The sequence below is a fragment of the Thunnus thynnus genome, chromosome 5 (assembly GCF_963924715.1).
Source record: "Thunnus thynnus chromosome 5, fThuThy2.1, whole genome shotgun sequence".
In the NCBI taxonomy this organism is placed as follows: Eukaryota; Metazoa; Chordata; class Actinopteri; order Scombriformes; family Scombridae; genus Thunnus; species Thunnus thynnus.
The window spans coordinates 10,415,185-10,438,610 of record NC_089521.1 but is presented as its reverse complement, the minus strand read 5'-3'; the positions used below and the strand labels follow the sequence as shown (position 1 = coordinate 10,438,610).

Sequence of the window (23,426 nt, the reverse complement as noted above, 5' to 3'; positions counted from 1 at the left end):
TCTCGCACTTCCCCTGTCTTTTTATCTCCACTCTTCCTCACTCATTCTCGCCCCTTCTATGGCTTGACTCTCAAATCCCCCTCTTCAACCTCGTTCCCCTCCAATTACGGCTTCTCTCATCCTGAGAGCAGGGGTCAGTGGTGGATGAGCTTAGGACTGAGACTGATGGTGGGTAACGGAGAGGGAGGAATGAAACCCAGCCAAATGGGGATCAATAAGGAGACGGGGCTGAAGAATGGCTCCTGTTATGGGCAGAGAGGAGGAGGATGGGGTTGAAGAAATGCCATTGCTGCCACATCAGGTCAGATCATATGTTTGATATCCCAGTACGTCTCTTCCATCGGTGGAGTGCTGTCAGCAGCGTGACACGAGGCTAGAATATACACTTCGGTGATGTTTCCGAGGCATGAGGATAAAGTGCCCTGCCCTGTTGAAAAACCCTCTCCTGACTAACTGAGTGGCTGGCTGACGATCCAGCTCGCAGATCATCAGTTCTTACTTGGCCATGTATGAGAGTGTTAGTCGTTGAGCTTGAAATAGACTGACGTGCGTCAACGAGGGCAATGGAGTCATTAGCTATTCCTTTTGAACAGCCAGCTCAGTCTGACTGAGCAATACACAGGGGTAAGCACAGATTTCTGAAGCCAGCTTATGCAAATTGCATAAACAGGTTGAACCCATCCCAGGTTGAAATGCAATGGAAGGAGCAGATAAAGAAAGTGAGCAAGAGGAGAAAAAAATAGAAGATTCTTTTTCAAGCAAGAAAACACCCAAAGCTTTTGCACCATGCAGTCTTTCTGCAGACATGACTATGAAGCATGCTGCAAACTCCTTTCCTAACCATCCAAACAGTACATGAAATCTTCACTCCCTCATTTGCACATTTCAGGGTCACACTGACCTCTGGTGGTGTCAACAAGAACACAGAGATCATGACAGCAGGCCATGAATGAGAGATAATTTGTTCTTGAAGTAATTTTATCAGAAAATTGATTGTCAGTGACACTGGTCTAGCACCTCTCAGGTGATATGGATAAATAGCCACTGGGAACAGCCTGTTTCAGCACCATGTGAACTGCAGTCTCAGACTCCCTACTTTCCAATTATCCACTGGTGAACAATCTCTCTTTCTCCCTCTCTCTCTCTCTCTCCCTCCCTCACTCTCTCCACCCCTCACTCTCTCTCTCTCTCCCTTTTTTCTTTCCCTCCCCCTCTCCGCCTCTCTCTCTCTCTCCTTAGATACCTTTAGAAATTTTCAATTTGAACACTATTGATTCTGTGGGTTAGACCCACCACAAAACCTTGACAGAACTTAGAACCGCTCTATTTAGTGTGGGCATCAAAGTGTAACCTCTCCCTGGTGCTGTTTAATGAAGTTAGAGGTTTGGTGCAGAGTGCATTACTTGATATTTTTAAACAACTTAAGAGCCTTGAGGCTTGGATAACATCTTAAATCGAATTTCTTCAGAGCACAGATAAGAGTTTCTTTAGCAAACTTTGCAAGCTGTTTTACCTTCAAAATTGTGCCTATGCAAGTGCAGAGAAATGGCTGCTTGTTCAATCAGCAACATGGGGGAATGTTTGGAAAAACTGCATCTATAATATACAGTAATCATGTATGCAAAATGTATACACAACAGGATGAAAAGTGGTACACACTGCACATGGGCCATTAGTTATGGTAAGAAAAAAAAATCACTTGTGTTATATTCCTCAAAGCTCACTAGATGGCGCACAAGGCAAGGTAAATTTCATCAGTGCTGTTGTTCCTTCATCATCAGCATTGTTAATATGGCTTAATATTAAAGTCAAATCATTAGTTATATGCCATGAACTGATTCTTATCTCATAAAACCCAGTCGACATATAGGTACCATATAATACCCACCATAGAGAGAGTACAGTAAAAGGTATTACTCTCAACTAAGCACCTGGGATTATTAGAATGGTCATATCTACGGTATATTCAGATTGGCCCTCTTAAATGGTCCTTTAGCTGGTACACGTCAAGCCGGCCATCACAGAATATGTGATAAGGTTGTCATGGTGCTCTGGTTGAACGGCTGTCTCCTCAACTCAGCTTGCAGCCCTGTTATTATCAAAAACTACTGGAGAATATGGTCATAATTATGTTAGAATGGGAGTGCTGATTTGAGGGAAACTCATTGTGAATTGTCAGATGATTCAGAGCAGTAATTTTCTTGATTCTTTGACTGTCACTCATATGGCCATTTCCCCACTTGTCTGGGTGGAGTCTTATAGCATGAAAGTTTGGATGATTTCTACTGCAGCCTGTCTGCTGTCAGCCTGAAGGAAGCTCATGTCATTGATAATATACAGCAACCCAAATCAAGAATTATTTATGTTATGTTATGTTATGTTATGTTATGTTATGTTATGTTATGTTATGTTATGTTATGTTATGTTATGTTATGTTATGTTATGTTATGTTATGTTATGTTATGTTATGTTATGTTATGTTATGTTATGTTATGTTATGTTATGTTATGTTATGTAGCAGCTTTAAAATGAATGGGTTTAATCACAAGTTGAGACACACACAGTACTACACAGTAGAGCCATTAGGTCATAGTTAGCAAAACTCACAATGGAGCCAATGACAGGCAGTTTGCAGGAGGCTTGGTGACACAATCAGCTTGAATATTAATCCTCTCTCTCTCTCTCTCTCTCTCCCTCTTGCACTTGGTCTTTATCTTTCTCTCTACCACAGCGAGATAGAGACAGACAGAGAGCGGGAGAGAAATGCTCATAGGTATTGTTAAGAGCTCTCCTCTAGCCACTAAAATGTCACTCATCAGTGACTCTGGGGATTTTATATGCTATTCAGATCCTCGCAAGAGACCAAGCCCAAATGTTGAACAACCACAACTGGCACACAAGCAGTGAGAGAAAGTTTCAAGAGGCAGAGCTTGGAAGAGATGCCACCTTTGGCTCAGTTGATTCAACAGAGAATGAATGAAGCACTGGTGCTGCAGTGAGCTCATGCAGGCAATAATTAATTAAAAAGTTTGAGAGCATGCATCGTGTAGCAACCATCTACGAGAAGAGACACTTTATTAGAAAGACACTTTACTAGAAAGTTTGCTCAGTTTTAATGCACCCAATTTATCTTTTTTTTAAAATACTTTTTTCCTTTCATCGCTCTGGTTTTAGGTCTTTAATCTCTCCCTAAATGGTTTTTGAACCACATAACCACAAACACTCGCTCTATTCGGAATCAATGCAGCAGAGGGCACTTCAAGGACAAACTATTTCTGTTGCAGAGGAAGAGAAAGATAATCAGTCATTTGATAAGACCAAAATTAGCCTGAGCAGTTGTGGGAGATTAATACCTGCTCATCTGTGTCCATTCTGAGAGTTCATTAGCCACGCTTGAAGATATGGAATTATAACTTACATATATTATATCATCATCTAGAGTTGCTGGCGGATAGCCACTGTAAATATTTCAAGGATGCGGGAAGGTGTGCAGACGAGACACTGAGAAGTTAAAATTAGGAAAAAGTTAACAGTGGAAAGAAATCTTCCTTTGACCCAGTTTGAGTTCTTGGTGTCCCAAAACCAGACACAGTCAAAGAAGTATCATCATACCATTCACAAACTTTGAGATGTCCTTATAATTTTTGGAGGAATTATTTAGGACAAGTGAGCTTTATGTGCAGATAAAAAACTTCAGTTTGCTCTTCTCGATGAATCGAAGGAAGTCCTTGATTTCACAAAAAAGATGTGGTAACTATGTCAGATTAACTAAGATGAAGAATTTAACCAAAACAATGTGTCATGAATGCATTTTAAAAACATTGTTCACACTTTTGATACTGGAACATGATCGGTGCAAATAGGCTTTGTGACATAGAAATTTATCTTTTGTAAAACAAAACAAAAAGCACTGTTTTATAAAGCCAAGTCAACATTCAGCAGCATCCCATAAAGTTTGATTAAAAGCCAGGATCCTCTTTGAGCCCATTTGACCCTGCTGAAGCAAGGGTGTTGTGTTGTGGTCCTGCTAACACAGCCATCAAACACAGAGGCAGGGGAGCCGTGCTGTGAAGCAAAGCCTTGATGTTTTTACAGAAAGAACATAACTGGGGCTGTGAAATACAGTGCCCTTTTCCCTGTCCTTCAACCTCCACTTTCTTCATCCTCCCCTTCTCCCACTCCCCCCTGTCCTCAGTCAGGGTTTACGGTGTGTGTACTGAGTGGTGCTGCCTGAAACCACTCAATGCTTTTCATTTCAGCTGAGCCTTTTACTCTTCAAACTGAAAGCCAGAGGATGTCCATACCGGTGCCAGTGACAGTGAAAAGACTAGAAGCAACTGATGTTACAGAATAAAAAATATTCGGAGAAAAAAAAAGTCAAATAAAATGAATAACTCATTCATTGTGATTAAAGGGAATACCAGCAATAATGAACACTGACGGCACTTTGGGAGCTTTTTCCAGACAGCTCCGGCCTTCTGCTCTGTTTTAATCTGCGTCAGCTGTTCTTCAACGGGTTAAGATGTATTTTCTCACTTTTAGGCTTAAGAATTGGTCTGCTTCAGTGCCATTATGTCAACTTCAGCAACAATGAAAGTAGAAAAAAACTATGACAAACCTATAGGGAAGGTGGTGATCAGTATCAGGCATCAGGCTCAAGATATTCATTACAAAGCATATCATCAGTCATTGCCAATCGATCAGGACAATTTTGCATGTTCCTAAGTCAAAATGCAACCTGAGCTGCAAGCAGAGCAGAAGCAAGTGTTGCATAAGGACACTCACACAAAAACGAGCACAATATCACACCGACTAGCAGTATAAACACGTGTGCACACAAATATATATTACCTAATTGAACATGTACACATTCCAACTGAAGTATTAGAGGTATTTTCAGTAAATCATTGAATTGGCAGAATAAGTTAACAAGGATTTCCCTTATCGAGCCAATCTAAACAGCAGAGTGAAGGAATTCTACTAGAATGTAAAAACCAGACCAATAACTCTTGTCCTTGTTGCACTGCTCTACAGAAGAAAACGGTGAGCAGAATTTAAAAAGCAAAGCGAATGAGCATTACAAAAAAAACCCTCTTCTGAAGCTAAGCATCTACTCTGCCTCACAGGGATTTATAGCGACAACCTTGGGCTATTAATTTCCCTTTCCCCCAGCAGAAAAGGCATGTCCAGACCAACCAGTCTCCATGGACGATTTCCTTTATTGCTCAGAGCTGACTGAGGACCCAGATGTTACTGCCATTGAATTGAAATAGAAAAGAATAACATTCTAAAGTTGCAGTGGCAGTATGAAGTTTTAGTCAGCTGTATGGATCAATGATGTGTCTTGTCTTCAGGCCTCTCTCAGAAACAGCTCAAAACTGTAAACACTTCTGCAACAATGCCACAATTGACCCCAACTTGTTTTTACAAGTTACATTTGGTTACATACGTTTGGACATAGGCAGATGTTATGATACTGACTGCAGAACCCACAGCTCCTGCCAGAGGTCACTGCCACACTACACTGTCCACTACCGTCACTGACAATCTACAGCTGAAGCCACTGAGCCTGATTTTAAGTGTTTGAGCAGAGCTCAGAAGATTTAAGGAACACAAAGTTTTTGGAGCAAAGGACCCTCAATGCTTCACTGCTGCTTACTGCTGACAAGGTACTTCATTCTGAACAGCGTGACCCAGAATGGAGAGCAGCAGCCTGCTTTCTCACTGTGCTTGCTGGCACCTGGTAGTAGCTGTTTTACATGGATAGTCATGATCCAGAGTGTTTCCTTATTCATGTTAGCACACCTCAATTCAGCCAGGATTGAAGAATGAAAGAGGTTAGCAACTTATGTTATTTCCCCTCTGAATATGCACCAAGTATCCAGAAAACTAGAAGCACCTGTTCAATGTAAGGCTATGCAACGGTGCTGCAGTAAATTCTACATCGTACTGAGATGTTCAGTGACTGCTGAGTAGACTACTTTAGTTATGTGTATGTTGACTAAATTTTAGGTTGTATATTCTAGAGTTGTTGTACTTCACTGTTGTACAGGACTGTATTATAACTTTTAATGGGCATTACAGTGATTTGGAATACATTTTTAAAAAAGTTGGGGGACTCCAAAGAGATTTTTAAAAAAAATCTGAAAACATGTGAGAGAGGCCGAGATATCCTGACTTTTAGTGCCTTGTGTGAGCCAAGCTCCAAAAACACTGGATCCTAAATTTCCCATAATGCAGCCCTGATGACATCACTGTGATATCGGAGTTATTTTTTCAGAGCCACTAATATTATATTGTACGACTGTTTTCACAGGCTGAGTGATACTCCTCATGGTGGGTGTACTGAACTTGATGTGTAAAATTGCTGGAGCGCTCCTGAAAATACTAACTAACAAAAACACACTTTACAATCCAATACAACACCATCACAAACTCAGACCTCAAAAATTACAATCAATACCTCTCTGATTAAGTGTTGCAAAATGTTACCCTGTGTTTGCTATAATCTACTTGGAATTTTCCCTTTGATCGCTCATATACATAAATGAATGGGCTCTTGTTACTTGCATCACTGCCATGAAATTAAATAAACTACTCTTACTACTGTTGTCTGAATGTCCTCTAGCTCTTGAAGTTCAGACATGAGCCACACTGTTGATTCTTACCCGCTAATGTTATGAAGCAGTCGTGTTTGTTTTTAACCCGAGGCTTTCTCCACTGAAGTTCAAGGCCTGATCTGTGGCAGACAACACATAAAATGACTGCTGCTTGGTGGGATCAACACTCTCTATCCCGCGGTTTTCTAGCCATATTGCTGACGTGTGCTTCCAAACATACTCAAGTATGTGCCTCTGCAAGCACAATATAACTTACAGCTGAACTGAACAATGGCCAGAGATCTTAATAAGGCATGACGGCACTGTGTACAAAACAGAGGTTTCTGATCTTCAGATAGAAGCAGTCTAATAGCAGTTCATTATTCAAACAGCTGTGTCAGATATACAGATATATAGATGTAACTGACAGTCCATGCAATATTATATTTGCACATTTCATGCAAGAGATTAACACTTAGTCCAAAAACTTTGAAACATTCATAAGCAAGCAGAAATATTAGTGATGCAAAGACACTGTGCTTGGGAACAGCATTATCGGGAGGGAAATTGGAGAAGAAAAATGTATTTTCAAAACCAATCATAGGTAGGTAGTCAATGACTCCTGGCACTTGTTATTCTTTCTGACACTTATTTACCACACAGGAGAATTCTGACTGCTTTTCCATGTGTGTCTGCAGTCCTTATGGTCTGAAATAATTAATGCCTTTAACCAATTGCTGGTAATGGCAATGCTGGAGGTCATGGAGGTTATGTCCCTAAAATTGTGTGTGAGCGTGTGTGTGTGTGTGCATGCTTAAGGGGCTATTTCCTGTAGACACCCACTCCAAGGTTTGGAAGTAGGTGGACAGGAAGCCCATACCAGAGCAGCAAGTCAGCCCTGAACAATCTGTAATTTAGTCCCAGGAGCGTGCTTCCTGGAAGGTCGATTGTCTATTCTATTACAACACTCTAGAGCGAACTGGGAAATTACCACAACGTTCTACTACAAGAGAACTAAACTGTGTGACTTGGCTGTTTCTGCCTCATTCCTTCATTACATCTTCATTTCCTGAAATTCTTGACTTTAACTATATTCATGAGCACATTCATTCTTATCTTCAAATTAAGCAACCGAAAGGAAAAGGTTCATTCACACAAAGTGAGAGGAGCCTTTTGCAAACAAACAAATGCTTAAGCAGTGATTACAGTGTGATAGGTTAAAGACAGAATTAAGTCATCCAGGGGCTGGAACTAAAAACCAGGCAGAGTGGAACATGGCGTAATTTCTCACCAGCTCAGATGTGGTTGGAAACAGAGGCAGTGGGTTCCCCGGCTCGCCTGTGACAGCCTGTCAAACAGAGGAAGAAAAACAAGGACTGAGAATGACTCCTCTGATTACATCAACTTCTAATTGGAAAAATTCATGGAGCGATAATCACACACAAGGCTAAAAAGTGGGGTGTTAAAAAGGTAGATGTTTGGAGAAATGGCAGAGCTACATGACAGTTATACACAGTTATGTGGCCTTGTGAATGACTGAGCAGCAGGGAGGAATATTGAATACTATACAACACAACAGCAGCCCTGACACCAGCACAGCTGTAGGTGGTTGATATGGATATTTGTGTGAGCATGCATACACTTTAATTCCCATTAAAACATGTACATTAAACGCAATGCTACAATAATATATAGAAATGACATATGAAGCCAGATGACCATACACAACCTCCTTCCTCATGAGGCAGGGCCATTACTACTGATCACCAATTTAGCATGGAGGCAAATTTGAGCCACTGGTGATGCACTGAACATGGAGGAAAAATATAGTCCAGGCCATAGCACTTCCCAAGTATCCAACAGATGCTATTTATGACTACTATGGAAATAACTAACTGTCACAAGATCAAATAGTCCAACTGCCTGATAATCATAGTCACAGACAACAATTTTAGGCATGCTTTTAGGCATGCTAAGATGAGTAAATGACAATGTGTTTCATACATTACATGACCTATAATGAGCGCAGGTTGACAGTGCAGGCGACACCAGAATCGGTCCTACGAGCTCAGACTAAACCACAGACCACAGGCTACCGTCTGCTGTGACAGGCTCCGCACCAGACAGCCACCCAGTCTGTTTTCTTGTGGATCTGTCTCTTCCACATGATGTAAAATAATCCTACACCAGAGCCAGTGGCCCCTGAAGCGGCAGAGTGTGTCTACAACCTGTAGCTTTCCACTTGCCGTACTCATTGAATTTCTGCTCAGACAGGCGTACCACAACAAAGCCAGGGTAGGTGCTTCACTTAACATTTTAATGTCTGGTTCTGCTGTAAGACAGATGACTGGAAGCAATTGTGGAAGAAATAAAGAGGAAGCAGAATAGGGCAGAAGGGAAGCATATGATGAAAGACAAAATTGGAAAGAATGAGCAAATGTTAGATGGAGACGTGGCATTTATTTACTCAGTTTTCCCCTTGCTTCAGCCAAATGCAAAGTCAACAAGTCATTAGATTCAATTTTTTGTTGTGGCTTCAAAACTATAAGCTTGTGGCTGACATTTCCTTTCTACATTTTCAGTCTTCCATCAGTAATAAAAATGTTCTTTTTCTCAAAGAACAAAGGGGGCATAACACTCACACTGCTTTTGTTTTTGGAGCCAGCACTTAACAGACCTCTGAAAAGAACATCTTATCTACAATCTATTAGCTGATTCATTAAGGGCTGCAAGGCAGAACTGATACAAGATCTGAATTACTGCTCAAGTGAACAAACTCTCACACCACAACACTGATATTTCCTTGTTTTAAAAGTCATCCTTGCTACTGAATTAATACACTACTCTGGATACCCGACATTGAGGATTGAACCATCAAAGGAAAGCAAGTCTTGAGTCAAACTTCTGAAACAGCCACTTCAGATAATAAGAACAAGGAGGAAAAACTTGCCCTTAGGGTTGTGTACTGTAAATGTTCACTTGATGTAAGTTTGGCATTCATACTGAAATGTGTAATGTGTTAAGAACGACCCTGAAAGTTTGTCTGCTGAGCATCTCAACTTTAGGTTCACTGTGGGTCATGTAAAAGCTTGCTATAATTACACCATTTGCAAATCACATATCTGAACAGTCACACTGATGTCAATACTTAACTCTCAGTTGCACCTTCAATAATTATTGCTGAATATTTAAAGTAACATCCGAACAGTTTGACATGGAGCTGTGAAGTTGGACTGGTTTCATAATACTACTAGCACTCTGAAAGTTGGATCCCCTAGCTCTCCCTGTAAATGGGTAGAGTAGGCAGGTCTGTGGGATATCCTCTTGAGGTTTCAGCTGCTTGTGATAAAGACAGGAGCGTGAGAAGCTCTTTCAGGGTATTTTTAGTATTGCCTCTCCCTCCTTGCCTCTCCTTTCTCCCCTCTCTTCTAGATCCCAGGGGCCTGCCTCTTTTTTAGGCTTTGCCCATCAAGTCTTTTATTTTTCTGTTTCTCTGTGACACTGGAATCTGCCAGCAAGATTTCACAACGCTTAGGCAACATAAAAGAATATGCCACTGAATATCAGTATTTTTTTCTGTTATACCCCAGTTTCTTTTCATTTTGAATTTGTGACTATTTACTTGGAGGAAGAAAAAAGTGTCTGTCGATCCAAATATACCAACGAACGATGAGAAGAATCTAAAAACTCAAAATAAGAAGCAATGAACTCAGTGTTATGTTGGTTTATTTAACTGTTTTATAGCTGATTTATTCATTTGAATTATGTGGTGGATATGCACGCTATAGAGTAGAAATAATTAGTCAATTCATTGTTTAGTCGATCAACAGAAAAATAATCAGCAACTACTTTATACTAATTGTTAAGTAATTTTTCAAGTAAAAACACGAAACATTTGATGATTCCAGCTTCTCCAGTGTGAGTATTTGCTGCTTTTTTTGTCTTATTTCAGAGTAAACTGAAGATCTTTCAGTTTGGACGGTTGGTTGGACAAAACAAGACATTTTATGACATCATCTTGGGCTTTAGGACATTGGACAAAATGATGTCATTTGATGGTGATATCTACACTAATCACAGAAAAATACTGTATAGTAGTGTCCTCCATTTAGCTGACTACAGGTAAAGTATGTACAATTACAGTAAATATATCCCTTCATTGTGCAATGTAGTCTTGTGGTCACAACAGATTCAGCAGAAGGGACATCTGCCTGCCTGCATGTCTCTCTGCATGTCCCCCTGCTTACCTAGCTGCTGTGTTTATTTTTCTCCCATCTACTGTACTATCTGCATCCCTCTCTGCCTGAATCCCTCTATGCCCCCTGGCCTGCACGTCTGAGGTTATTAGGACTGATATTTTATCCTGAGAAAGTACTGCAGTGCGGCCAGCCTGAGCCAGACAGCCCTCTTGCCCTCGGGAGCAGTCCACATTCCAAACAGGAAAACTGAATCAGAGGAGATAAAACTCTATTTATATTCTTCCAGGCAAGCATCCTGATCAGATGATCACATGATGAGCTACTGTACTGTATGGGGTATGCGATGTAGTAAGTAACAGTCATAAATGTAATAGTTATAATATGACCACACAGCTATTTTTATATGTATGACATAGTATGAATCAGAGTGTGTGTTGTTTTGTACAAGATGGAAAGCCATAAAGGAAGTACAAAACACTGATTTACACTAAAGCAGCAGTTAGCTTTTTTTCCAAGTGGCAAGGCATTCCATTTTAATGACACACAGTCATCGCCAAGAGAAGGAGGTTGGACACACACACAGCTTTGGATAAACACCAACACAAATGTGGTGGTGATCAATCACTGAAAGGATTTGACAGCTTTAAGCACTCACATGAGCAGCATACAACTTACATCAATTACTGGGTACTTTCTTTCTATAGGTAATTGATTGTGATGCCTAGAGTGCAACCAGTGAAACAGTAACTTTAGCAACTGCACTTATATTTCAGAACATATGGCCTGTTTGATCATGCTGCAGAGCTTGTGTGATACAGCAATGTGTATGTGAGAAGGAGAAAAAGAAAAGAAAAAAAAAACACAAGATGGGGTCACAGCAGGTCAGGCTGTTGGAGAGGATTGACTAATTGATGCCTGAAACCACTTGTGACCTCAGTTAAGAAACAACAGGCCTGTCAGCCTCAAGGCAGGCTGAGGTGACCTGGTTGGTCCATCTGAATTTCTCACTGTAAAAGCCCTCTCTCACGCTGGTACGTCACTCAGCATTTCATTGGCTTGCATTGACACTATACACTACTATCAAGGCCTTCAGGACCTGACATTTGTTCAACAAGGTAGTGCAGCACACAGCTGTTACTGATCACACACAGCTCTTAAATAACTTACTGTGTAGATATCTGCGTACAGTAGTAGATACAATTAATTAGTTGTTAGCACATTAGTTGTTTTTACAGACTATGAAAAAATGGGGATAAGAATGGTTTGTAGCTGTTTACATTCCAGAAATATTCATTGCATTACTTCTAATCTAATTTTATCCAAAATTTGTATACAAATGGTGTGATTTATACAGCATACATGTTGACCCAATTAACATGGGATAACACAAACTATCATCTGTATTTGAAAAAGAATATGAAACTTGGCAGGCATAATGAAATAAAAAAAGTGTTTGTATTGTTTCTCCTCTTTTGAATGTGTCTGTCTGACTCTGTCACCAACTTTGTTATTAATATGAGATTATTATTAGTTTATGCTGCATTAATGTCATACAAATACAACTTGATGACTCAATGATCTCAACAGCTTTGCTCGTAAATATGTTTAAAGTGATCAAAACTCAATGATTAAAATTAAATGTACCACAAATGCATAAAATCATACTATTTAGTCCATATTTTATAATAAAGCACCACAATGTAAGGACAATGTTCTGTCATTGCAATCTATTGATTGACTTGATCTATTGAAATGACAGGAAGACAATCCCTCCTGTGTACTATGTGGTTGACAAAATTAGACTAATCATATTTTTTGACTGAATTATTGTTATCAAGTAGTAAAATGGAAGATTCCCCATGCTATGTCCTTATGTAGAAGGCTCAAATAAATAAAGAAATCTACGGTATGTCATAAAATAGTGGCTAGCCACTATATCGGATGAAAGTCAAAATCAGTTATATTGTTACATATTGTTGGCATGCATATTTTCACTATTAATCACAAAAGACATCTTGGGTAAATCCACAAAAATTAAATGATCAAATTTGAAACAGAAATTATCCATGATGAGAAGAACATGTTTGGATAAAATAATACTGAAATAAGAAAAACACAAAAATCCAAGCATTCTTGTGGAAAGATAGCTAATAAACAGCAGCTGCAGTTTGTTTGTTGCAGAAATTGTCAAGGCTAAAAGCTGACTGATATGCAGGATACATATTGTATAGAAAGAGCCAATATCAGTCAACTATAGCTTATCACAGATATATAGTATCTGGGTATATGGCCAATATGGATTTTTTTTTTACATTGTTCCAAAAAAAAGTGCTCAAGATAATGAAGACACAGTATCATGACATCCAGGACACATTGTTAAAATATTCTGCATCATGTGAAGTAACAGAGCAGCGTATTGCAGCAGAGTTCATCAGCCCCATCCTACAGATATTTTTTTATTTATTCAAGGTGAATTAAAGTCAAGTGATGAAACTATTCTGTTTATTCAGTTTTTTCTTTCCAAAGATACATCCACAGGTTGAGCTAGGCTTTTCTTAGACATGCAACGCTTCTGACGGTTTTACAGGCTTGATTTAAGGAGACAGATGTGAAGGTTTGTTTGAAGACTAGAAGTTGTGTTTAAAGAATCAAAAAAAAAGACAATTTAATTGGAGCTACAATGACAAACTGATGACGCTTCAGTGTTTTTAACTACATTTTGATTTGACATATGATGAACACACACAAACCTTACATCCATAAAGAGATACATTCTGCATGAGTATGGAGGCAGCGGGCATATGAAGCAGCCAAACAGCATTACATGCATATTAAACAGTAAGACTAGGCAGAAAATGAAAACTTATATGCACATTAACAGTTATGATGAGCCAAGCCAAGTCTGAGTCAAGTCCTCCTAAGAAATTATTACAGCACACTGATTACCAAGGAGGGACAGGGCAGTTGTTGAAAAGTTACTAACCTCTGTGTTGCCTCCAACCGCAGCCTTTAGTCAGAAATAAACCAGGGCTGTGACTAACAGCAGCCGGACTCATCATCAGAACAAACCTCAGTCAGCAGTGGAAACTGGGTCTGACAGGGTAACCATTGTGCAAAACCTGGATACCATTCAGCAAAGCACTGCGTCTTTCACGACACCAGTTCTGATTGTTTATAGAATTATCACAGCTTGATTGTGAAAGCGGTTAGTGAACTCATATGTAAACATCATACATTCACTTCTAAAAATGGTAAGAAACACTTTACTCCTTAGTCATGAAAAATACTTCCAAACTGGTTGCCTTCCTTGCCAAAGCTGGATTTGCTTTGGATTTGAACAGAGGGAGTTAACTTTGTTTGTATAAACTTATTTCTTTGGAAAAATCAGTGTGTGTTCTGTGTATAATTACCACAGAAACCCATGTGAGACAACTTACATATTAAGAGGAGCCTCTTTTGTGAGACCGTCTAGCTGTAAAAAACACAAAATTACTGCACACATGGCTGTAATTGTTATCTCCTCTCAGGCTTCACGGTTATAATTGGATATCAAATACCTCTGATATACTATTAGACAGGCCTGCCTGCCTCAGAGCCAATTTCATGCTTACGGGCAATCCCCAACAACTTGGAATTCAAACACAGAGAGCAGCAGTCAGTCTGGATTCTTGGGTGCGATACAAGACTGTTTACGATTACATCTTACAGGTAAGAAACTCGTTATCAAAGGTGACCTAAGTAACACAACGCAAAAAAGACGTTTAAATTAGAATATACAGCATCTCTCTGCTGGGCTACATCGAGATACTGACAAAGCCAGACAGTGGCAGGCAGGTCTCATCCCACATGGGCTGTATCAGTTAGAACTTGAACCAGCAGTCCCAACAGCACTCTCACAGCTGAGAGCTTCAGTCAGTGAGCTCACTATGGTCAGTAAGAAACATGGGACATCACTCCTGACCACAGTGTCTAAAAGAAGAACAATACTTGTGGAAAAGCATCTGTGAAAAATTCTTAATCCAGAACTTTCACACAGTTCAGGCAGAAGCCAGTGCCACCCTGCACGGCCTGCTGTGGCAACCATTTTGTATTCTCTCTAAAAAGAATAATACGGATCTTAAAAGGGAGCTCACCTTTCACCTTTAATCAAGTGTCGTCACACCCACAATGAGTACATTCGCACAGTTCACTGGTGTCCATTTTAAGCCCCAATTGTGAACCTGAAAACTGTTCTCTGAATGAGCTGAGTATAAGCCAGTCTATTCAGCGTGCATCCTCTGGGTCTATCTGATTTGCATGTTAAACGGGATCTCTCAAAATATGTGAATACGTGTGTCAAACAAGCTCAGCGTAGGGGCAGAGAGGTCCCAGTTACCGCCCTCCAGTGGTGTTTGAAGAGAAAGCAAAGACAGGAGGAGGGAAGAGGTTCATGGGTCAAGCACACTGCATCATTTCAGCAAATGTCAAGCAAACTGTAGGCCAGGACTGGAAGAACAACAACCATCTGTGTGCATCACACACCTGCCAGTAACACCAGCACCCTGCAGGCATGTGTGACTCTAACATTTCAAATCAAGCAAGAAATTGTTCACAGATTTATACAGTATGTCCAAAAGCTGTAGTTAGTTGTGTTGAGCTTATGAGGAAGTGAGAGATTTCCTTAAATTAACTGTCCCATTGAAACCCAAGTAAATATTAATTTATTATTCATTTGTTATCGGACACTGTTCGGCATTTATGTTGAATCATATTCTTGTCTGTAGACGAATTTCACATTTTCTTCATTTTCTTTTTTGCATATTAAGCTGGCCTGCTGTGCATTGACTGAAAGGCTCTCTAAGTTATACTTGCAATAATAGGAATTAAGTATTAGTAAGTACCAAATAACAGTCTTTTCCAGAAAACATCTTAAGAAATTAAAATTACATATTGGTTTCTTTGTAGTGAATTTATCAGAAACTAAAAGAGCTTATATTAATTAAGTATTTACCACTAGTTTTGCACATTCAAAAACCATCATGACATCATAACTTAAACAGGTGATATAGTCAGGAACATAATTGATGTAATCTTAAGCTTACCTTCACATGAATTTTAGTGTTATCTTCCTCAGGTCAAAGTTGTTCACACAGCAGTTCAAATGGTGCTTGTTTTTGTTCCCTTTAACATAACCAAAGAGAGTAATATCATCAGGATTCTCAACTTTAGCCACATACTGTAAGCTGAAATGATAATTGCTGGCTGCAGACTTATAGGCCACAGCATTTTGAGTTGTAACCGCAGGAAGTGTTATTAATAACACTTTGTTTATTGTGTTATTAATAATATTAATGATGGCAGCATTACATAATACAGAATGTGGAGCCATCATTAATTACAATACTTAACACCTCTTCCTACTCATCCAGAGAGAGGAAGAAGGGTGGAGGGACAGCTGCAATCTACAGAGACACTTAAGGGCAAGGATGTGGACCCAGGCACATTTCATGCCTTTGAATATAATGCTACTTTTTAAAAATTCTCAGGCTCACTTCCTTGCAGTGAGCGTACATAGATGTCCCAAATTATCTGTCCCCTCTTTTTTAACAGAGTTTTCAGCTATGATACACAAGCTATGATACCTGTGTTTTAATTGGTGATTTTAACATACATGTTAACATACTGACTCACAAACATGGACACACCTTGGATTTAATTATATCATATGGTCTTAACATCATTATATCTTCTGTCACTGATCTGACTCTGTCTGACCACCACTGCGTGATTTTTAACAGTTTTTATTATCCTCTGCAAAGTACCACAAAATGTATTGTCAAAAAACACTGCATTACCCCTGAAGTAGCTACAACCCTTACATCACATATTGCAACCTACAAAAATAACATCTTACCATCATCCTCTGAAGAGTTAATGATTTTAGCCATAAAATGAAAACAGTGCTTGATGCAGTCGCTCCAATTAAAACCAGGGAAATAATTACAAAAAAGGTTGTCCCATAGAGCGCAGATGGCAAAAAACAAAATTAGTGATACATCACAATATACTCAATGAAAAACTTAAAAATGACAACAAGGCAATTCAAATATCATGGCAAGCATATTTATCAAACCTGATCAACACCAACATTCACAATCCCAGACTTCTTTTTAGTACAATAGATTCTCTGGTAAATCCCACATTTAACTACAGTATCCAGCTTCTAGGTTCTAAATGTGAAGAGTTTGCTGGCTACTTCAGGGAGAAAATAATCAACATTAGATCAGCAGAACAAGCACAATGTATTTTACCTATATCCTGTGTACAGAGTGATGTCAAGTTGGAACCTTTTGACCTGGTTGATACTGAAACTCTCCAGAAGACAGTAACAGAACTGAGGCCCTCCACGTGTTCCCTTGACCCAATTCCTACCTCCCTTTTTAAAACTATTTTTAATTCTGTATCTGAAGACATCCTTGTCATAGTAAACCACTCCCTACAGCTTGGTGTCTTCCCCACTGATTTTAAAACTGCTTTAGTAAAACCTCTTTTAGAGAAAGGGAACCTGGATATTTTAACATCCAGCAATATTAGACCAATTTCAAATCTACTTTTTTGGAGCAAAATTTTAGAGAAACTAGTTTTTAATCATATAAGCACCTTTTTAAACTCAACCACTGAAATAGAAATGTTTCAATCAGGTTTTATGACACATCACAGCACAGAGACAGCCCTGCTAAAAGTAGTGAATGATATCACAACAAATCATGACAGCGACAAGCCTTCAGTTCTGGTGCTACTTGACCTGAGTGCTGGCTTTGATACTGTGACCACCAGATTCTTTCAGATAGAGTAACTGAGCATGTTGGCCTGTCTGGCATTGGTTTTAACTGGTTTATGGTTTATCTTTGCATAAGAAATTTTTTGGTATCCATAGATTACCTCTCCTCCAAACAATATGAGGTTACCTGTGGGGTACCACAAAGATTAATTTTAGGACTGTTACTTTTTAATTTGTACATGCTGCCCCTGGGCAGTGGGCATCAGGAGGCACAGCATCACTTTCTACAGCAATGCTGATGACACTCAGCTCTATGTGGCTGTGTCTCCAGATGACATCAGGCCGATTGACTCACTTTTTAATGGAATTTTAGATATAAAGGCTTGGATGTCACAGAATTGCTCAATCAGGATAAAATAGAAGTAGTGATTAGCCTTCAAGAGGATCTGAGAGGAGCTGAAAATATAGATATGAACCTTTTTTCTTTTTTAATTGCTTTTTGGTGTGCATTACTCCCTAAATCAATTTTTAACATCCCACATTTTGTTTATCGCTTGTAAAGCACTTTGAATTGCATTTTATTTGTTTGAAAAGTGCGATATAAATAGTTTGATTGCTTGAAAATGACAAGATACACACTTTTCATAGACTACCACTGGACGATAAAGACTTACATACTGTAATTCCTCCTAGTTATGTATTGTAATCACATTTTTCTTACTTTTTGGAGCTGAACATTTGATCCAGCTGGACTCGCTCTTCTCATCCAGTTGATTCTGTGGAAGTGAAACAATCTCCCGGACGACAATGTTGATCAACGCTGTAAATCCATCTGTAGTAGTTACACAGCTGGTAATACTCTCATCCATGCACACTTCTTGATTTTCTCAATCTGGCAGCAACAGGTCCCACTCTGCAGAAAAAGTTTTCCTCTTCTCTCTTCAGGAGAGCAGTGACTGAAGGAAAATAGCAGTTCCTCTGAGGTAACAGTTACTGTACATTGACTTTCCTGACTGTCTGTTGCCTTTGTGCTTCCATTCTTCGTTTTTCTTCGTTTAGCCATTCAAAGTGAAATGACACAGGATCGTCCTCATAATAGCTCGTCATTGTATTTGTTTTTTTTAGTTTCCTTACAGTCTAACTGCAGTGAAAGTCAGCTTCAAACACGTAAACAAACTGGTGTGCGTGGATCAATATGTGGGTGGTTTGGTTAGCCAGCAAACTGCCCTGGATTCAGTTAGCCATAATGCTGCTACAGGCAGTTAGTTCCTGTGTTTACTTTCATTCAAACTCAGCTCAACTTTTGAAGCAATTGATGTAAAAATCATTTTCAAAAGCAGTGGGAAGTTGATGGAGGCTGCCATATTATTATTTTTTTTTTTTACAAAGTTTAATTTTTTTATTACCTGTGGACATTTTTTCAGTTGATAAATTAGTTGATGAGTTGACTGGTTAGTTGATGACTGATAAGAGATTGGAAGCCCACTCCCATAGGTCAAAGCCCCCTGCTGCCAAGAGGGTACGAAACCTATCAACAAGGTATTTGTAGCTTCTTCTGAAGGTAGACTATGTAGACAGTTGTCTATATAGAGTGACTTCTCAATGCAATCCCTCACATCTTTTCTGCGGCTGGCTATGGTCGAACACATGTTTATGCAGGGCAAATTCTGTGCAGCACGGGCTGCACATGGTCCCAATGGGAAGGTTCATGTTCCACCACAAGAATCTTAGCAGCGACTTATCCTCTTGAAGCAAGCACACCTGATGGAACATGCCCCAAATATCACTATTGAAGGTGGTAGCATGCTCCCTGAAGCAGAGGAGAACAGCAAGTAGAGAGGGCCCCAATATTGTACCTGGTAGCAGGAGCTCATTTAGGTTGCGTCCTTGGTACTGAAACAAGCAGCTGAACACAACCCGGTTTTCCCATTGTGAGTCACTAGGTGATGTGGAATGTACCAGGCCTTATCTGATTTCTCTACTTGGTCTGGGTCTAACTTGAGTGTGTAACCAGCCTGCTCCAGTTTTGCAACCTCCGCCTGGTAAGTAGCACAAGCTCAGGGTTTTTCTCAAGTCTCTTTTCAATACCCCTCAGTTGTGGTAAAGCTGCCTCTCGCAGTGCTCTTAGCTGTTGCATGTCCTTTATCCTGAGCAGTGATGTGTTGACCCTCACTGTCTTTTCCTTAAGCAGGTTGATGGCTGCCTGGTCTTGTTGGAATCTGGTGACAAGATTTTCACTCCGATAAAGAAGCCCATCCATTTGCCAGAGCTTTTCCACTTGAGCATAAAGTTTGGTGGAGGAGGAGGCTGATGTGAAGAGGCACTGATGTGGAGAGAGAGTGTGCTTGAGCCCCTCAGCTGGCCCCTGAAGAGTCCATCCTAAACGTGTTCTTACGACTGCTGGTCTTCCTGGGGGCCCGAGTTGTACAGGTTCAATGAGGGTGATTAAATGATGACAGTCGGATCCTATCAGGAGCACTGGATGCACCTTGGTTAATTGCTGCAGGGGTAGACCAGCCAGATGCTTGTAGTTACACTGCAACATCTTGACTGGATGAGTGTGTTCTGCTAGTCTCAAAGGCTTGGCAGTAAACGAATGTTGAACAATGAACACTTTCTTGGGGTCTGCGGCAGAAGATACAGAAAAGGAAACAGTGGCCACTTGAAGGATCTGCAAATCCTCCCTTATTGTGGATAAAGTCAACTCATCTGGGTCTCCGCTGAGGTCTAATTGCTGAGCTGCTGTATGAAGGAAGATGGTCCACTCTGATCCGTCGTCTAGCACAGCATAGGCTTCAAGGGACCTGTCGCCACTCCTCAATAGAATTTTACTAACTTTCAGTAGTACCTTTCTACTATCAGTGGGGCTGTCAACATACAGTACCTCACTTGCTGTGCTCACAAGACTGGTATTCTCAGCTTGGGCCTTGTCTGTAGCTTTCCCTGACCTTTCATTAACTTTGTGAAGCACAAGCAGACGCTTCTGGTTGCACATCTTGCAGAGAGCTTTCAGTGTACACTTGGCTGCTTGGTGCCCCCTACCACAATGCCAGCATTTGTTGTTGGTTTGTTGTTGTTGTTGTTGGTATCCCTTTGTTCTCAGCTCAGCTGCTTAAAGTTAGCACAGTGGTTCAAGAAGTGATTATTGTTGTCACAATACGGGTAATATGTCTCTTATTTCTCCTTTCTGCTGTTACTTGGTTGAGGCAGTGTCTCCAGAGCTGGCACTTTAAGTTACAGCGGTCTCTCTGTGCCAAAAAAAGACAGAAGCACTCTTCCCTCTTGTTGGCTGTCTTTGTAACTATCTCTCCTTTTACCTTACCTTGGTTGTATCTTCAGGCAGGAGGTTCTCCAATGCGATCCTTGGCTGAGCAAACACTCCTGGATCTGAAGAGGTCAGATGAGGAATAGTGGTAGTTGGTCCCCTATAAGTCCTGTGGGAATGAATTGAGGGGGTATGGCCTGTCTGGGCAATAGCATAGTGACACTATGAGCCCTCACTGGGTTGAACGGTCTTTGGGTGGAGAGTGGGATCAGTCTGGTAAGCTGACTCTGGATGCCAAGCGATGGAAGGATGTATAGGGATCACCACGCCTCTCTAATTGGTCAGATATGTTCCGCCCGTAGGCATGAACTGGGGATTGTGTATGTCTGTCTCTTTGGTAAGCTCCAGTCTGGGAAATGTCTCTATGTAAAGTAGGTACTGTCAAATCCCTTCTGCTGTTGTTCAAGCCACCTGTGTGAAGATCCTGGAGGAGCCTTCCAATTCCAACCTATGTTGCTGTAACACCCTCCTAAGCTCTGCATTCTCCTCTCTCAGTATGCTGAGCATATGAGGGGCCTGACTGACCCTAATGCCAGAGTCTTGACTGCTCATTTACCATGCACCCATGATTAGAGGCTTGGCTTACTGGTGAAGTTGATCTGGATGAACCTGCTGCACCGGCAGAATCCTTATCATCTTCATCTTGGTCGGGATGACTTGGTTGTGATGACCACCTCAGAGACTCTGGTCCAGTGAGGTCATAATCAGCTAAATGTGCAGGGAGACAGGTCTGCCAACACTCCTGAACTGTAAGGCTTGTTTTCTCTTGTTATGACATTGCTGTAGTAATCCACAAATCCAGCTTGAAGGATCAATGAAATATAGCTCAAAGATACTATCCATGCTGATACATGGGGCTGAATCACTACAGGGTGTCCGAACTGGCAGTCAGTTTCTTAGTAGAGGGGTTAAATCACAGACTTGCTCATTTCCACTCGAACTGCTCCTTCATTGTTGCCACATTTGAAGATGTGCAAGGAAAGGTGGGTATATGTGTGGTTCTGACAACAAATGTAAATGAAATACAGAGTATGAAACAATAGTGAATAATAATATGCCTATGCACATGATATGGAGGAAATTATTATCACAAAATAAACTTATTAAACCTTATTAAACCTTTCAGCCAAAGTGATGAAAATTAGCCTAGTGCAAGGACTAGTTTAACCAAACTACTCCAAATATATAACAATGCAAATGATCTATCATTACTACCATGCACAGCATGACGAGGAATTGTGATATATAATAATTATGAGCTCTAACTGTAGATTTAACATAGTATGATATTAAACTTCACTAATTCCTACACACCAAGCATTAATTAGTAACATCCACACGTCATACAACTCTATGTTTCATCATTCCACAAGCATTACGGTAGTTAAGTGCAATCATGGCAATAAACTGAAAAAAAATTCTAATGTGGTCCACTGTAACTGTACTGAAACCGTAACAAAAACTCTATGATTCAAAGCAATTAAAATTGTACAGCATCTTCTTGGCAATTAAACAGAAAGACTTTCATCACTTACTTTGTTGTACGAACATGACAGCCAACACACCAACAAAATCAGGCAACTGAAGTCCCAAAACCAAGCTGTCTAATATTACTTCTGCCTGCGCAAGGTGGGTGCCTACCGTTTGCTAACACTCTCTCAACAGAAATTAGAGCTGCGCTATCTAGTTTCACCTCAGTTGTACATGACTGGTAGAACAAAATGAAAATCCATAACAACCAATCAGAACTATAGGATGTAAAACGGAAATATAAATCATCATCATAAAAGGCTATGACACCATAATGCCAAATGTGTTTAATCTGGTAGGGCAGGCAGCCATATGAGTTTGGTAGCAGGTCTCATATAAGTTGTTCTTGACCTGCACATCTGCTGACCAAACCCTGTTATCACAACATCGGAAGACCTGGGTCACCTTTCCAACAGGCCAAAGGGACCATGGCAGCTGACAGTGTGATGAGCACTGTGTCCCCAACTTGTATGTCTGTAGCTTTGGTTCTCCATTTCTGTCTGGCCTGGAGACTCGGTAAGTAATGTTTGATAAAGTGCCTCCAAAAGTGGTCTTCTAGAAACTGGCTGTGGCGCCACTGCAGAGTCAGGGTAGATCACTTGAGGTAGAGACGTGTCCTGCTGCCCCATGAGGAAACAGTTGGGGATTATGGGGTCCAGGTCTGCAATGTCCGCTGAGGTGTATCCAAAAGGCTTTGAATTAAGAATGCCTTCAATCTCCACTAGTTTCTTTCTCTAAAAGGGATCAAACCTTTTCAAGTACATTTCAAATATGCCTGTTCAGGTTATATTCACTCATACCAGGATGTTTACAGATGAATCAAAATCAGTTGATACACTTATTAAGCTGTAGGGCTGAAGGACATTCTAGTGTTTTCACTAATTTTTTTCTGAACAGTTTGAAGGCCAGGACCTCCAAAATAACCAAACTGCCTATTTAGCCTATTATGCAGTTAGTGGATAATAAAAAAATATACTTCGCTCTTCTTGTATAAACATGAAATGCTTGGAGTT

General features: G+C 40.3%; 1 protein-coding gene across 2 annotated transcripts in view; it reads right to left on the bottom strand.

Annotated features, from left to right (window-relative positions):
* tspan9a (tetraspanin 9a) overlaps positions 1-23,426 on the bottom strand; it is a 167,027-nt gene that overhangs the window by 134,493 nt on the left and 9,108 nt on the right. The window contains exons 2-3 of one of the 2 annotated variants that reach the window (XM_067589129.1): positions 15,880-15,958; positions 7,891-7,947 (exon numbers count right to left, since the gene is read on the bottom strand). The gene's annotated coding sequence lies outside the window, so the exon portion shown is untranslated. The remainder of the gene's footprint in view (positions 1-7,890; positions 7,948-15,879; positions 15,959-23,426) is intronic. The other variant, XM_067589131.1, reaches the window with a different exon arrangement.